Source organism: Macrobrachium nipponense, chromosome 29 (assembly GCF_015104395.2).
Source record: "Macrobrachium nipponense isolate FS-2020 chromosome 29, ASM1510439v2, whole genome shotgun sequence".
In the NCBI taxonomy this organism is placed as follows: Eukaryota; Metazoa; Arthropoda; class Malacostraca; order Decapoda; family Palaemonidae; genus Macrobrachium; species Macrobrachium nipponense.
This window is the reverse complement of record NC_061092.1, coordinates 40,730,705-40,736,704: the sequence shown is the minus strand read 5'-3', so window position 1 is coordinate 40,736,704 and position 6,000 is coordinate 40,730,705.

Below are 6,000 nucleotides of genomic sequence, written 5' to 3'. Positions count from 1 at the left end.
TAAATTCTATATTCAGTTCAATTCGATACCTCACCACACTTCAGGACCTCCCTAAGGCAATGACCATCGCTGGCAAAAGGTCAGTCTAATCTAAAACAAAGAAACAGTGTTCTGTGGCACATTGCACTTGGCTGTTCAGTCTATCAAAAAAATACTTTTACGGGCTGTTCTATTGAGCAAGTGCCGTGGTGCTGGCATAACAACAGTTCCGAATCACAGAAAACAGGTTGAATCAGGGACTAACTAAACAAATTCATGTTCTGAGAATTATAAATCAAGGAATAATGAAAAACTCGAATAATTTTTGTAAATTAGTAGGATAGGGCAGGGAAAAAAGGGAATGAATTCACACATAGAACCGAACAGCAGGTGAAAAAGGGTTAATAGAATAATTTAAACAGCAAAATAAAAATAAAATTAATGACAAATAAAACAACAACCATACCATTTATTCCAAGAGCATTTTAAAGGTAACAACCAAAAGACCAATTAGAGATCCTGTAGATTCAAGGGCAGACTAATTCCTAATTAGCGCCTTATGACGAAGGCTCGTGGTTGAAAAATTCAAGATTACAAAAATGTTTCCAGGTATGGCGGAGAATATGGAAGGCATTAATGACCTGAATTGAACTGGGGTATTGAGAACTGGTGTTTGTATGTATGTTTACGGTATATTGAAAGCTGCGGCGAATTTGCAAGCGTTCTGGCCAACGATTCATTCATTCCGATAAAGCCAATTAAATAGATGAAAAGTGGGCAGTGGGTTACCCCTGTGTAAACGCTGGAGGGGACAAAAAAAAACCCATCCCTTTTTAATGATACAAGCATCAATAATGAATAATATAAACTACTGATAATACAATCATACATTCATATTCATACATACATACACATACATATATACGTATAATTGCCATAGAAACGACAGAAACGAAATTAATATGTATATAACTAAATAATCAATACTTTAGTATATTAATTAGATAAATAGCATAATGTTATAATATATATATGTAATTACATAATAATATTAATATATTTATAATAGAATATATATATAGTATATTATTATCGTGTTGTAATACAGTTATACATTATATAAATATTATATTAGTATATTAGTATATACTAATATACTATATATTATATTATATATATATTATTATATATATATCATTACACCATATAGATTTAATATATAATAATATATATATATTAGTATATATATATATTATATTATTGTGTGTGTGTTGTGTTGTGTGTATGGTATGCAATAGACATAAAACGTTGTGTGTGTTGTGGTTGTGATAGAGAGAAGAGAAGGAAGAGGAGAGAAGAGAGAAGAGAAAGAGAGAGTAGACATCAAAGGTTCGGAGCCCATAAAAGACTTAACAAACCATCTTAAGGGGTAACTTTAAATGTTACATCCTTAAGTGCAGTTCACAAGTAATCCTTTTTGCACGAAAGTTTATACCAGAATGAAATGTTCTTTGAGTGGGTCTCGGAACTCAACCAGTCAGAGATATATATTTATACATACAAAACATAATTCCCATTTATACATACATATCATTACATAGCATACATACATATTATTATATAAGTATTAGAATATTTATAAGTATATATTATATAAAAATATAATATAGTTATAATATAATAAATATAACTTATTCAATATAACTTTATACATATTATAATATATATACATAATAATAAATATATTATAATATAATTAATAGATATAAATAATATAATATAATTATAATTAGATATAGAAACGTAATATTATAGTAATGTTTGTGGTCTGAGAGATGACAGAGAACAGACAGACAGAAGAGAGAGAGAGGAGAGAGAGAGAGAGAGAGAGAGAAGGAGAAGAAGAGAGAAAGAGAGAGAGCAAGGGCCGGACAATTCCTAAATCTAATCATAATTAAATGAAAGAACTTTCTGTCCAACGAAAGCCCATAAATGCTAGTAGAATATATTTTACAACATTTACGCCATAAATACGGAATAAACAAAAGGCGCACGCCGAAGCTTCGATCAATAATTCCTCAAGGTCAGGAGGAAAAGGTCAAGTGGGCGAATGGCCATTTTTGTTTTTGCACTAACAGGATCGTATGTAAGTCGCGTGACGTAACGACAAAGGGAGACTTTTCATACGGGGATTGCATGAAACGTGTATCAGTAACGAATTGGGGCTTTGCTTTAATTCCAGGTCGCTTATTAAGTAAGATCAGTTTTAGTTTTAACGACCATTGGTTATAAAAAACTTGTTAACTAACCATTCAAAAGATGTTTTATTTTCCGCTTTTATTTTTTAAGACGCCTGATAAAAAAAACAAAAAAACTGAAATTCGACTGTCAGATAAAACAAAATTTCATGTCATACGCCCAGAATTAATTATTATTATTTATTATTATTATTATTATTTTATTATTTATTATTATTAATTATTATTATTATTATTATTATTGATTATTTATTATTTTATTATTTTATTTATCTTAGAATTGGATAAAATGATTTAAAACTGTTCAATTCCTTTCGCCACAAACAATGAAATTACTGTTATATAGATCCCTGGTTGCACAACGTTAATGAAGGCAGTCTTGCTACCAGACTCCTTTTACAAAAGCAGTACATTCGAAAAGAAATTGAACTTGACAAAACGAATTGTCAATGAAAGGTCTCATTGTCCCTTAGAGTAAATGAAATGAGAATAAAATAAAACTCACCCAATGTTTCCGTATTAATAAATTTAAGAGGAAGTTTTGTTATTGCTTTGGTTTATGTCTGAAAAAAGGGACTATAATTGATTCCTTCGAGTATGGGCAGGGAAAACAAAAAGAACCAGATAGCTTCTCGCAAATGGCCCTCTCTCTCTCATCTCTCGCATCAATCGTCTCTCTCTGCTCTTCTCTTCACTCTCTCGTCTCTCTATATATATAATATATTACTATTATACCTAATATAAAATTTACATATAATATAATAATATTTATATAAGTATATAATATATATATTAATATATATATTAAATAAATATTAAATTAAGGTTAGATTTTGCCAACGAAGGAAAAAAATGAAAAAACGAAAAAAAAGTTGGGCCGAGTACGTTTCGGTCCTATTCGGGACCCTTTTAACTGAGGCCATGGCCTCAGTAAACGGGTCCGAAAATAGGTACCGAAAAAGTACTCGGCCAACTCGTTTTTTTCCAATTTTTTTTTTCCCTTTCAGTGGCAAAAAACCTTATTTATTTATACATAGCCATCGACGTTTTTATATACTTCGTGATCAATGTTATTCAATATATATAGTTATATCTAGTATATAAGTATACTTATATAATATATATATTATAGATAATATAATAATATAATAATAATATTATATATAATATATACTATACATTATATATATAATATATATTTAAATTAGCTATATATTATATATAATATATGTTATATATATATATGTATTTTTATTTTTATTTTTATTATTATATATATAATATACGTATATATTAATACCTATTATATATTATTAACTCAACGCCCCAATGTGCATAACATATGGCATATAGTTACACACAAATATCTTGGCAACCGGCCGTTCTTGCATATAGAACAGCAGACAAAATTTAAATAACTTCTGCAATCCTTGGAACATCCCTTTAACGCCGAAATGAATCTAAGAAAAGTTTAACTTTTCCAAAAACACGCTGGTAGTAACTTCTAACAAACCTAATTTCTTCCCAAGAGCCTCAAGGAAGGGAAGAGGAAAACCTTTGTTTACTTGAGAAAGTGTCTCGAGTCAATTAGGGTCAACTTGAAAAACGACCCAATCAAGTGTTTTGAAACCCTCTTCTGTCGACGCTAATTTGGGGTTTACCACTTCAAGGAAACCTCCTGAAAACATCAAAAAAGACTAGTCAGTTATCTATTATGTACCCGCAGTGCAATTAAGAAAAACGGTTGTTGTAGTTGCTGTTTATTCTTTTTCTTTTTCTTTAGAAGATTGGGACAAAGATCTTTTCCCTAATCCATACCGTTTTTAAAATGGTCTTTAAACTACAAATTCTCCAAAAACCGATTATTTGAACTGAGTTTTTTATTAGCAAGATTCTCTGTCATAAACGTTTACTATTGAACGTAACTTCCAAAGAACCAATTATCTCCTATATAATAAATAAAAAAAAAAAACTGTCTTTTGTTCTTTCCTAACTGATAGTGAAAAGATTATTTCTTTTTTTAAACATCTGCTCAATACTGACTACACAATTCCTAATCTTGTTGAAATGAAAATTATAAACTTAACCGCACCCCGTCATAAGAACTAAGGTAGTATTGGGGAAATGTATCTAGGTTAATAGATTTTCTTTGAAAAACTAAAACAGATTCCTGGGGTTTCCAATAATTTTTGTCAGAGAATGAATGAACGTGTTAGCTGAGATTTCCTTCTTCTTAAACTACAAGAATAGAAATAAAATTAATAATTTCGAATATAAGGGAGGCTGATCAAACAAGGTTTAGAATTGGGGATTGGGATTTCATAAAACTGATTAATTAGGGAATAAATCATTAAAGAAAAAAATTTTTTTTGCACTTTATCAATCGAACCGGAAATAAGAAAATGTAGTATTTAAATTTAAAAAACTGTCATCATAACGGTTAAACAGAGTCAATGGTCCATTAATAATTAATTAAGTCGGCAAGCATTTGGTAGACATCGGGAATCTCCCAGAACGTGAGGGTTCTTCACCCTTCTGAAACAAACATGAAGCGGAAAACAGATTTACTGAACTAACAAAAGAAAATTTTAAGAGAAAGGGAAGGGAATAGTGTGATGAAAAGCAAAGGTAATTTGCCATTAAAGCTTTTTATTTCAAGCATGTTGGCGAAAAATAGGCAAAAAAGGGATACTCAAGCAAAATGTTAACTTACTGAATGGAAACAAAAAGGAAAGGTCAGGATAATACGATTAAAAAATAAATTTAAGGGGAAGTAAGAAGGTAAATGTTTCCTTTAATAAAAATGTTTTATCATAAGTGCGGAAATTTTGAAAATTAAAAATTTAACTAATTGCTTCAATAGACCATTCAACATTCTAGTTTCATTTTTAAATTTTAGGGGAAAAGAAAATTAAATTTTAAGGAAAAGCCCTATTAGCCTTTAATAAGTATCAATGAACCTTTGGTTTTCCTTAAAAAAAAAAGGAAAATAAACGATGATTGCTGAATGACAGCGACATCGAACGGAGTTGAGAAAGTTTTAATAAATGACCGTAAACAAGACTTATAAAACTAAAATGTTTCCAGTTAATAACACATCAGAATAAATCGCAATCTGTGGCTAAGAAAATGATTTTAAAAAATAATTGTATTATTGAACTTAAGTAAGGCGCAATTATTTCTTGTTCCAAAGTAACGGGAAAAGGCAAAAAAAGAAAAGCCAAAGCGACAAGCTAATAGTTGACCTTTTTGGGGGAATAACTTATTCAAGAACAAACCTAGTGGAAGTCAAAAACGCAAAGATGAATCACCATAATGAAAAAACCGGCCGTAAATTTCCCCAGCAGATGAAACTACTAACTGAAAAAATCATTAAGAGTTTTCAATAAATCCTAGATACAGATGGATAAAAAAAAATTAAATTCCACTATAGTTGTGGAAACGTAATTTCAATATATCCCCCCAACCTTTCATGCTTGTTTCTTGATAAAAAGTGCAGTAAACAAAATGCTAATAAACAGCTTGCAGAATGACAAATTCAACCAGAAACCTATTTAATATCTCTCACCTATGGGTTCCACAGGTAATATAATAATAATAAAATAATTGAATAAGTAAATAAATAATAATTTAATTAAATAATAAAATAAAATGAATAATAAATAATAATAATAAATTAATAAAATAACTAATAATTAATAAATTAAACAATAAAATAATATAAAATAATAAATAATAATGGTAGCCACAAGAACCAAAACAC